The sequence below is a fragment of the Python bivittatus genome, unplaced genomic scaffold (genome assembly GCF_059951505.1).
Source record: "Python bivittatus isolate LINGU-HERP-01145 unplaced genomic scaffold, Pbiv_v1 ctg000340_np1212, whole genome shotgun sequence".
NCBI classification, from domain to species: Eukaryota; Metazoa; Chordata; class Lepidosauria; order Squamata; family Pythonidae; genus Python; species Python bivittatus.
The window spans coordinates 25,484,637-25,496,933 of record NW_028277056.1 but is presented as its reverse complement, the minus strand read 5'-3'; positions in this window follow the sequence as shown (position 1 = coordinate 25,496,933).

Here is a 12,297-nt window from a genome sequence, read left to right as displayed (position 1 = left end):
CATGAGTTAAAACTTAAATTTAAACTGCTGAAATTTATTACTCTCTTAGCACCCTCTTCCTCCAAGGAGTATCAATCTCACAACAGCCCTGTGTGATTGTTAGGCTAAGGAATTTGAAGAAACTTTGTGGCTGAATGGAAATTTGAACCTGCATCTCCATGGTCATAATTTGACAAGTTAAATGTAAATAGTCCATCACAAGATGATCTCCAACTTTGTTATGTTTATTTCTACTGTTCTACTTATATATGAATCTCATCCCACCTTCTCTTGTCAGGGATGACAGGTCTGATTCAAACAGCCTACACTGGCTGAGGATTTTAAAGCCATTCATCTTGATAAAGGACTCAGACACAGACTAAGAAATATTTAACAGAAATTAAAAAATGATAGCTCTTCTATATAGGTGGATGTTTTGATAAACCACCAACAAGCCAGACCCCAGAGAGAAATTGGAGTGAATGCTGGATTTTTCTACATGAGCTGATTTCCAGAACTGGACTAATTCTAGGACCCAAGACTAACAACAAAACTAGTCAAAAATAAGAATACAATGTCTGAATTCTGAAAGGTAGTAAGAGTCTGAAAGGTAGTAAGCCAGAGGCCTATAAAGGCCCACTGATATTGGAATAGGGAGGGGGAAAATTCTCTCCAACATCCCACTGACTAGACTAAGGCTCCATTTCTCCAGCCCAGCACCTTTCAACTTATTGCAGCCCCAAACTCACAGATTGGGCAATATGTGATAGGGAAAGAATAAGCAACTGTTTATATAATACATAAATGCGTTTAATCTACTCCTTTGTTTCTGTTACTGACAATTAATTAAAGCTCAGCTAAACTTGGTCTCCAAGAATCACCTTCTACATAGAATCCACAAATATAGAGTCAGAGCTTCAAAGGAGCAACGACTAGAAAACACAAGTTAGACTCACAACTTATACTAAGCTATGGGTTGCTTTAACCATATTTTGAAGTATAAGACTCAATGACTATATTTGCAGTCAATGACTGTATATGCTAAGCCCAAATCAAATCGCATTATTGTTTAGCACAGTATGTGACCTGTTTTATATAGAGCACTGTGTCAAATAGTATATCTGGTTGGGTTTAGCTTGCTGTGTGAACCTAGTCACTGCATTTTGTTTATTAAATAAAAATTAAGCAATCATGTCTTAGCACAATGCATTCAAGCCAGGATGGTATATGAACTAGGACTGGGGAGACCCAGGTCCAAGACCAGCCTTTGACATAAAAACTCACTAGATGTCTTTGGGCCAGTCACTCTACCTCAGCCCAGCCTACTTCACAGGGTTGTTGTGGAAATAATTTAAAGAATCATTCCTATGTAAATTGCCTTGAGCTCCTAGAGAAAAGACAAGATATAGATCTAAAGAACAACAGTCATGCAACCATGGTTCATACAATATTCTAAGTAAATTATATTGTGAATGTGTGACTCAAGTGAGTAAATTATATTGTGCCGTGTGAATCAAGCTCCTGAAACACATACTGTATTCAGAAAGCTCAAGGAAGCTTTCATCCAATGTTTATTGAAAATATATATGGTTGTGCCCTATTCATATTTTGCTTATTATTAATCTGACAAAATCTTGAATTTTGTGACAGGGTAGATGTTTCTGTATATATTTTACTTCACTGTTACCTCCATGGTTTATTGTTTGCTTCTTTCAGTTTCTTTCACATAATATGTCTTCTTCTGTAGACTTTTACAAACTGGCAAGTTTATTTTAAAGTGTATGTATTCTAAATATTTGGAATGAAAGTTGTTTTTAGATATTTCTCCAATGCCATTTTCAGAGACCAGCCTAACAGAGCTTCTCTGATTGATGCCAAACCTTCCCATTTTAATGTACTTGTTTCCATAGTAATGGGGAAACAGCAGGGATTCCTCTCTTCCCTCAAAACAGAACTTTGTCTGGCTAAAAGATTATAAATTGAAGGATGAAGAATCCATCAGCAGTATTTGCATGTCCACTTCTATAAACCAGCTTCTGGAATAACCAAGTATGCCTTCATTCTGTATTCTGCTGTTATTACAGTAGTTATTTTAATCAAATTTCCAGCTATTATATTAGTGTATACTCATACAGAGTTCTCCTGGATGGCAAAAAAAAAAAAAAAAAGGAATAGATTATGGTGCCTTTTAGTCTTGTGAAAGAATCAGACAAAGTAGACACTGGATTTCTCTACTCCTATCCCAGTTGGATGAAACTATGGTGTCTGAAACTCTGGCTTTTCTCCTTGAGGGTCAGATTCATAGTAATGGGAGATGCAGTGAGATTTGGAAAATTCTAGATACAGTCACATTTTTATTTAATAAGCAAATACACAATTAGGGATTACTCCTATATATATCATACTTGCAAATTTTTAAAAATTAGAGCTTAACACGTTAAAAAAAATCTACAAATTGTTGGGCAAAGAAGCTAGATGAAGTACTGTATTTCTCCGAGGAGCAGAGAAATTCTCCAACAATTTCTCAGGGGCAGGAGTTCCCTCTTGGGAGTGATCGTAGCACCATTGTTGAAAAAGCTTAATGGGAAAAGTTCCCTTGGAATTAAAGTGAAGCTTGAGAAGCTAAAAAGGTTGCAGATAATTCTACTGTGAAAGAATGACAGACGATTCTGTGTGTGTTGTAACTATGTGAGTGCAAGGTTATCATATTCTACTCACCAAAGTATTTCTAAAGCAAGTATTTCTTTCATTAAACTGAATGACAAATGGTAGGAAAAAAATGTAAATTTTCTCTGCCTGGCAGTATTCCAAGTGTAACTCATCATCACTGTATCCTGTGCTGAAAACTAGAAATCTGTCCATTTATGCCTGAGTATAACGTTTCTTCAAACTCTGTACAACTCAGACTGTAAGCAAAATACTGTGCAGCAGCAGAGAAAATGCAGCACTAACTGATGAAAGGTCTCCCATAGTTATACTTACTTGTTGACCATCTTGATTATTAAATGTTTTAATAAATGTCTTGATATTATTGTTATTTATTTAATTTATATGCCGCCCATCTCCCCGATATTATTTTTTTATTTTATTGCCTGCAATAGTATTTTCTTCTTCTGACTTTTGGTTGTAATAAAGAGTGTGTGTGTGTGTGTGTGTGTGTGTGGATACTAATTGGTGTGGATAGGTGTTATCACACAAGCTAAGCTATAGTTTGCTTAAATTATGGGATAAACCATACTGGCTGAATTCAAAAACCCATTACGTCATAAATAAGCTTATAAATAATTTACAAATTAAAATGGTTGGCTTCATATAACACACTAAGACAAAACCAAACAAATCATATTAATGGATTAATGAAGTATGTGCAATGGATAACATGCCAAGTATGCACACAGCACTAAGCCATAGTTTGTTTCCTTCAGACAGCAAAGCATCTTAAGCCAGCCCTCATCTGTGTTTTTAGAAAAATAACATTTTAGGATAGATAAACAATTCTAGGTAGGCCTCAAGTGGCAGCACCTTTTCTAGGATGGCATTCTGCTTTTGGCAATTATCTTTTTTGGAAAGAAAAAGAGACGTGCTAATAGAATAGAATAGAATAGAATAGAATAGAATAGAATAGAATAGAATAGAATAGAATAGAATAGAATAGAATAGAATAGAATAGAATAGAATAGAACAGAACAGAACAGAACAGAACAGAATAATGCATTGCCTGTTTAACTGAGTGTGACTTTTCAATCAAGTGTACATCATTGATTAAATGTTGCGGTCCTTATTTTTTAATGTTTAATTTAGAAACATTTAATTAGTTCATTATCTATGAACATTTTGGCCTTTGTTAGGAGTGGTATATATGTACACATACACACTGCACCACTGATCTCTACCATCATCAGCCAAAAAAAATTTGTGAAAAGGTCAGTGTCAGCAAAGTCTTCCAAGAGCTTTCATCAATGGATATCTATTTCATATAGCCTTTTCTTTTACATTTTGAGAGCTTCCCCAGTTAAAGAAATTTGCTGCAGCGGGTAGGACAAAGAGTTCATATGCTGTTAGAAACATCTATGCAGAGGCTGGGAGCTCATTGTGATTTTTGTCTGCATCATGAATAAAACTTGTGAAGCAGTAATACTCCAGAATGTTTGAAGCATTGAAAGTTGAGACTCTCATTTACCCATTATGATAAGTCTGAGCATGTTTTCCTTAAACATCAATAAATGCATGTTTTTAAAAATAGAGAAGATCATAATCTTAAAGAGAACATAGAATGTTACCTTTGGACTTCTTCTCTAACACCCAAATAGCTCAATATTCAGTACCTGGTCAGTCACTAAACATTGAAATCAAACTGATATGTTTTTTCCTCCTTCCCCCTCAGTCTCCACTTTAAATCATGATTTTTTTTCAGTAATAACTTCCCATGGTAAATGAGCCGAGGGGGTTCTGTCATTTCACTTGTCTCAAGAATCTCTTAACCCCATTGGCCATTTTAAGCAATTCCCAGTTTGTGATAGTTTTCTTGTTCTTTATATTCATGTATGAGGTAATACAGACAATATTTTAGGTAGACAACAACAGTGATAGGCAACCCATAGTCCTCAGCAGTTCCTGACCTGTTTCTGCCCTCTGGATGGCATTGCCAAAATTCAATGGCAAATTGACAGATAACAGGGGACCTTTTCAACCACTTCTGGGTGGCAAACAAAATAATAAGGTACCTTAAGTCTTTTTATTTATTGAAACTGGATTGCTTCCATTGGATTTTAAATAATTATTTTCCTTGTTTAATTATCTTTCATAAGTCACCATATAGAATCTTTTCTTGAAAGGTAGTTTATAATACTCTAATAAGCATGAAAAGAAATACTAGTTATCTTGCTCCTTCAAAATTCCTCAAAATTTGTGATCCTTTATTAGGATCAACTGAAATGAAAAAATTGAATGTACAAACTTTCACATTCCCTGGAACTATTAATCAGGCATAAAATTACAAAAATGGTATGGGGAAGATGCAGGAAAATCGAAACGTTTAGCCAAATGTCACAGCTAAGAGATCTGAGGTTCAAACTCAGATGACCACTGAGGTGGTGGTTAAAAAATTAATACATTTATCAGTAGTAAATGCCATCCTGATCTCAGGTTTCACCTAGCATTCAGTAACAAAACAAATGATTTCCTCCAGCTCTGAAGATACAGAAACTATTAGTCTCAAGTATATTTCTTACAAGACACCACTTGTAAAAAGAGGGAAGAGGAAGAGGAAGAGGAGGAGGAGAGGAGGAGGAGGAGGAGGAGAAGTTGTTACATTGGATTGAAAACAGCTCTGGACCTATGTGTTCCCATGTCAACATTGCTGGAGAGCTGAGCTGATTTATCTCTGGCTCAGCTGAGGTGCAGTTGAAACCTTCATGTAATTGAACAAATTTAAAAACAAAACAAAAATGGTACAGCTATTTTCCAGTTGCGCTGAACTCTTGGTTCACTCTTCATTTTCATGAAGAAGCTCTTCATTCTGAGCTGCTTATCCTCCGAGGAAAAATCTGGCTTTGCAATTCTTGCACAGAGAAGCCAAGACAAAAAAAAAAAAAAGGTGGTGTGAAGTATTTTGTTCATTTCTCCCATCTCTTCAGTAGGGATGAAATAGATAATTGTATGTGTGTGTGGGGGGGGGGATGTGGTTTTGTCTCCTTTGCCTTTTTCTATTTTGTATGAAGTGGGAATGAGGAATTTTTGTTGCTGCAGGACCTGTCGTGGTTCAGGGAAAAATAAGCAAAATGAACAAATAAACAAAACCATTTCAGAATGAAATAGCAACTGAAAACAGTAATGCTAATTAAAGACACAAATAGATTGATTTGAACTGAAAGGGCTGGAAGAAATCCAAGAATCATTACTCTCTGTTCTATAATTCAGATGAATATATGCCAGAATGAAAAACATTCATACCCACAGAAAAAGTAGTGCTTACCAAATAAAATAAAATAAAATACCTGATTATGAGACCCTGTGAATCTCACATCTGTGGAACAGCTATTAGAAGCTTGAGATCCCAAAACATAAATCCTTCCCGAGATAGATAGATAGATAGATAGATAGATAGATAGATAGATAGATAGATAGATAATTGAAAAATATCAGTGTTTCAAAAATGTGCAGAAATTTTGTTCCTCTACATATATTGTTCCCTTCTCTCCTTTCTCTCACACTGATGACAGGGTGAGAGGAAAGAATTAGGCATAGAAAACTGCACCAGTGCAACAGGCTCAACACCATCTCTTGAGATTTGTAATAGTCCTCATCCTGGCCTGTTTAAATGAGCCGTTAAGATTTGGCTGAATCCCCAGATCCTGGGTTAGGGTCAGTGATGGACCCCTTGTATGCTTTTCTGCTTTTTAAAAATGGTCGTTGGGGTCTTTTTGGGGGGGTACTTTTAATTATTTTTCGTTTTTTAGAGTAACTGTATAATTATATTTTATAGGCCACCCAGAATTGTAACAGATTGGGAAGCTATATAAATTTCATTAAATAATAATAGGGGACCATGAAAACGCAGATACGTAGAAGATGCCAGATTGAGGAAGACTGCTGGTGGTTGTTGTTGTTCAGTCGTTAGCTTCACTGCCTCCCTGAGTTTGCTCAGTGATGCTATCTAACCATCTAACCATCTCATCTTAAATAACAATAAAAATGGGGGCTGGATGTGACAAATCCTCAAAATTCAGTACCTTTCAAGATACTCTGTGAAAGCCTTTACATAATTCCACATATAGCAGAACACAAACAATCTTGTCATAGTCTAATACAAAAGGGCACATGCTCAAATGCTCTCTTCTATCAAACTGAGGAGGCAAAACAAATTGAGGCATCCTCTTCTACCTAGCATTCTAGTCTAGATCAAGTCATGTCATGATGAAAGCATTTATTAAAAGAAAAATAACCTCTTATTATTCCTAAAAATATTAACCATTTAAGTTTTCTAATTCCTTGAACACACCTCCAGGATGCATGCCTAGATCTCCTCTTTCATAGTCCATCTGAGGTCCCTAAGTCCCCTGGAACAATGCTGAGCCCTGTGTTTAAGTCTTTATTTATTACTCAAAGCAGTACAACATTCACTTAAATTATGTAAGTTTAGCTAAAGATAAAGTTGCTCATTTCTAAGTACGATTAATATTACTTGGTTGATCAAATGCCAATCTAGTCCATACTTACTAAGAACTAGAGCTTTAGTATAAGATATTTTGCATTAATCAAAAGGGGATACATGTAACTTCTATATCTATCCTTCATCTAAATCAGTGGTGTACTGGATCCGTGGTAACCTACCACCAGGGGTGTATTGTATGGTTACTAATTCAATATGGTATAGCATCACTCTCTGTTAGTTCTTTATCTAGCTGATAATGGACCAAATTTGACTGTGAAAGTATTGTTGGGCTAGTTGCAATATCTGCAAATGGTCTCTGCAGATTTGACAATCATTCTTCCTTGTTTGTAAATTATCACAGGACTGATGCAGGTATTGCTTTTGAACCTTATCTCACAATTAGTCATTTGCTTTGATTTTGTTCAGCTTCTTCAATGAGGATCAAGGACAGAAAAAGCTTCACAATGTCACTGGCAAATAAGATAAGCAAGGGAAGCCTGCAAGAGCTAAGTTTGTGACACTCCTCCCCCCACACTATGGTGACATTTTCCAGATCTCTGTAGAAGAACTTTTATTTCTATTAAGATACACAACATACATTTTGAAAAATGTCAAAAGTGACTCACAGCTTTAGAATTTACAAACACACCGCAGCACAAATGACTTAAATCTACTATTGTTCAATCTCAGAAGAATGTATGAACTATACAGTATCACTATTCAACAGTGCAGTCTGAATGAAATTGTGTTTCACTGAACACAATTCATCTGAAAGTTATTTTGTGCAGGTCCCATTAAAATGAGCAGGAGTTAAAGGTGCTGCTGCGGTTGTTATGTTGTTGATCTTAGACCTAAAGATGTCTCTGATGACCCTAGTGAACAAGAGCCACTTTGGTGTAGTGGTAAAAATGCTGGACTAGAAACTGGGAAACCATGCATTTTAGTGCTCCCTTAGGTACGGAAGCCAGGTAAGTGACTCTGAGCCAATCACTCTCTCTCAGCAAAACCCATTCACAGGGTTGTTGTGGAGAAAATAGGAGGACAGAGCATTATGTATACCACCTTGTATTGTAGAAAATAAAGGCAAGATATAAATCTAAATAACTATAACAATAAAAGAAGCTGAAATGAAATAACTTGTAATAACAGCAGAAATGGTGAATAAATGGGCAAGGAAGATCAAGAATTGGTCAGCACCAGCTGAAGATGAACTGCATAGTTTTTAGTTGAAACAACTGATTGGTCTGCACCCATTAATTGCCAAGCAGTTTAACAACATACTGCAAGGAGGTGAAATTGAAGATTGGTTAACATCTGGAAAAACCTACCTGATCATGAAAAATCCAGCAAAAGGGGCAGCACCAAGCAACTACAGGCCAATTACCTGCTTACCAACAACTTTCAAATTGCTAAGTGGTGTGGTAGCTGATGCAGTCCAACAGTATCTAGTTGAAAACAAACTTTTTCCATCTGATCAGAAAGGAAACCATCCAAACAACAGAGGGACAAAAGATCATCTCCTAATTGACAAGATGATTTTGGGAAACTGCAAGAGAAGGAAGACCAACTTGAATGTAGCTTGGATTGATTACAAGAAGGCATTCGACTCCCTGCCACATGATTGGATAATCAAGTGCCTAGAAATAACAGGAGTCAGTAGAAACATCAGAAGCTTTGTGCAAAGATCAATGGCACAATGGAAGACACAGTTTCTGGTCAATGGTGATAGACTGGGAGAGATTAATATCAAGAGAGGAATCTTTCAAGGAGATTCACTATCACCACCACTGTTTGTCATTGTATTGATTTCTCTGTCAACAACACTGAACAAGTCAGGCCATGGTGACCAAACATCAAAAACATCTGCCAGGCTATCCCACCTCCTTTTCATGGATGATCTGAAGCTGTATGGAAAAACACCAACTGAAATAGAATCGCTGCTCAACACTGTGTGAATATACAGCCAAGATATTGCAATGGAGTTTGGGCTGGACAAATATGCCACCCTTACCATTGGCAGGGGAAAAATATGAAAACTGAAGGAATCAAGATACCCTATGGAAATAACATCAAGAGTCTGGATGAAGAAGATCACTACAAATACCTGTGCATCCTTCCAGCTGACATTAAGCACATTGAAGTCAAGAAGAAGGTTACTAGTGAATACATCATGAGAGTGAAGAAGATCTTAAAGTCCAAACTCAGTGGAGGAAATACCATCAAGGCAACTAACACCTGGGCAATTCCAGTCATTAGATACACAGCTGGAATAGTGGACTGGACTCAAACAGAACTAGAAGCTCTGGATAGGAAGACCAGAAAAATAATGAAAATGAATCGTGTCCTTCATCTACACAGTGATGTTGACAGACTCTACTTACCAAGGAGCATAGGTGGTCATGGAATGTTGCAAGTACACCAGACTGTTGAAGAAGAAAAAAGGTCATTGAAAGAATAACTGAAGGACAGTGAAGAAAATGCACTGAAGCTAGTACACCATGAAGGCTCACTGAATACTGAAGAGACCAAATTGGCCTAAAGTAAGACCAAATGAAGAATAGAAAGGAGACATGGCAAGGCAAAGTACTGCATGGCCAGTACACAAAAACTAGCAGGCAAAGCAGATAACAAGACCTGGCAATGGCTAAGAGCAGGAAACTTGAAGAAAGAGACAGAGGGACTAATTCTGGCTACACAAGACCAAGCCTTAAGAACAAATGCGTACAAAGCCAGAATCAGGAAGACAGCGACAGACAGCAAATGCTGCCTCTGCAAAGAAGCTGAAGAAACAGTGGACCATCTAGTCAGCTGCTCCAAGAAGATTGCACAAACTGACTACAAACAACGACATGACAAAGCAGCAACAATGATACATTGGAATATCTGCAAGAAATACCATTTACTGGCAAGAAAGAACTAGTGGGACCACAAAATAGACAAAGTAAGGGAAATGAAGAAACTAAAGTCCTGTGGGACTTTAGAATTCAAACAGACAAGCATCTGCCACACAACACCCGGACTTAACAATTGTTGATAAGAAAGACAAAAAAGTATGGATAGCAGACATTGCAATACCTGGAGACAGCAGAATAGAAGAGAAAGAACTGGAGAAAATCACAAAATACAAAGACCTGAAAACAGAAATAGAAAGACTGTGGCAAAAGAAAGCAAAGATAGTACCAATAGTAATAGGCCCCTTGGGTGCAATCCCAAAACATCTGGAGCACCATTTGAAGACCATCGGCATTGACAAATCACCATCAGTCAATTGCAAAAGGCAGCTTTACCTGGAACAGCTTACATCCTGTGATGATACCTTTAACACCATTGAACAACAACATTTGCCTATCCCATGTCCTTGGGAAGGACTCAATAGGTGGATAAAAATGCCAAATCCAATCTAAACAACTGGCTGACTGTGAGACCAACAACAACAACAATAATAATATCAGTTTGCTTTATTTTACTAAGTCAAATAAAGTTCTGAATAACGAAGTGCAGAAACTGATGGAATGTATCAACTCAAAGAAGTATCCTAAGTAATCTCATATATATCTAAGGCTGTATTTATACAACACACTTAACCTAGTTATTGAATTTATTCATCTTCTGGATTTGTACAATACCGTAAGCTACTAACTAACCAAACAGGTCAGATCTGCATTACATGTTAAGCTACCAAAAACAAACTAAGTTTAATACCAACCAAGCTTAGCATGTTGTGTGAATACAGATTTGTAACTGTATTCATATTGTATAAACATAGCCCATATATACTTGTATCAAATCCACAAACTATTGTTAATGGCCACTGATATTCATGCAATTATCTCACTCTCTGTCTTCCATGTTTTACTTTCTTTTGCCCTGTTTGCAACTTTTCCCAGATTATGAGTGTGTACAAAGATGTTGTGAATGTCGCCTGCATGCCAGAATGCGGCTGATAGACTTACTGTCCACATCCCCATGAGGAAGAGATGGTTCTCTGTAACATACCTACTTATCCCCTCCCTTTGATGGAGCTGATGTTTATGTAACCACTTTTGCATTCCTTCTGCAAGGTTGTTTGTACTCCCCTAAAGGTTAAGGGAAGGACACCAGGTAAGGCAACCTCTGGTAGACAGGTGGTAGCAGCAGGAGGCATGGACAAAGACGGCTTTTGGAGAGAAGCTATTTGACCTCTAATACACCCTGTGGGCGTCAGCATCTCTACAAAAGTATACTGTATGCAAAACATTCCATGATGGAACTCTCCATTCCCAGAATGCCCCTGTCCAAGTGTTCTGAGTATGATTTCACTTGATTTGCCAAAGATCAAACATGTGACTGTCCATATACATAATGTGTGCTGCGCTATGGCCTCTCAGGAATGATTCTACCATAGTTTATATGAGGGTGATGAAAAGACAGGATTCTGCTATTATGACCTGAAATGCTTGTGACATGTTTGCGTTCCTGCTCAAAACAATTCGGCATATATTTGCAGCAAGTGTAAACTTGCAGTGGTCCTTAAGAAAAACAAAATCAAAGGATAGGAACAAAGAGTGGCCACACTTCAGCTGATGAGAGAGGATAGAGATTTATCAGTTCAAAGAAAGAATGCTCCACAACAGAAACCAACAAAGAAAACAATTCTCTGCAAGGAAGTGAATCACACAAAAAAGCATGCCATGATAGGTGGGAGTGACTGCCAGAAGCAAGGAACCTAGAATGTACATTATATCATTAAAACTTGGGAACAGTTTTCAGGCTCTTGAAGCTAAGAGTTATCAAATCCACTGATAACTATTTCTTCTTGCTCTCAATGCATACATGGGAATCCACGGGGTAAGAAGGAAGACAAAAGACATCATGTGGATCATAATGTCAACATGGAAATGACATGAATTATATACTATACATCAGGTGCACCATAGCACAACTAAAGCAAATTACATAATTTGCATTATTTGTATGATGATGTCATCATGGCACCAGATGTCTTTTTAAAAATATTTTTTATTGAAGCAGTTTCTCGACAGAATTAAAAAAGTACAAATTTTGAATTAAAGAATAAAGAAAAGTTATAAGAAAGTAAAAAAGAAATAATAGAAAAGGAAAAGGAAAAGGAAAAGGAAAGGAAAGGAAAGGAAAGGAAAGGAAAGGAAAGGAAAGGAAAGGAAAGG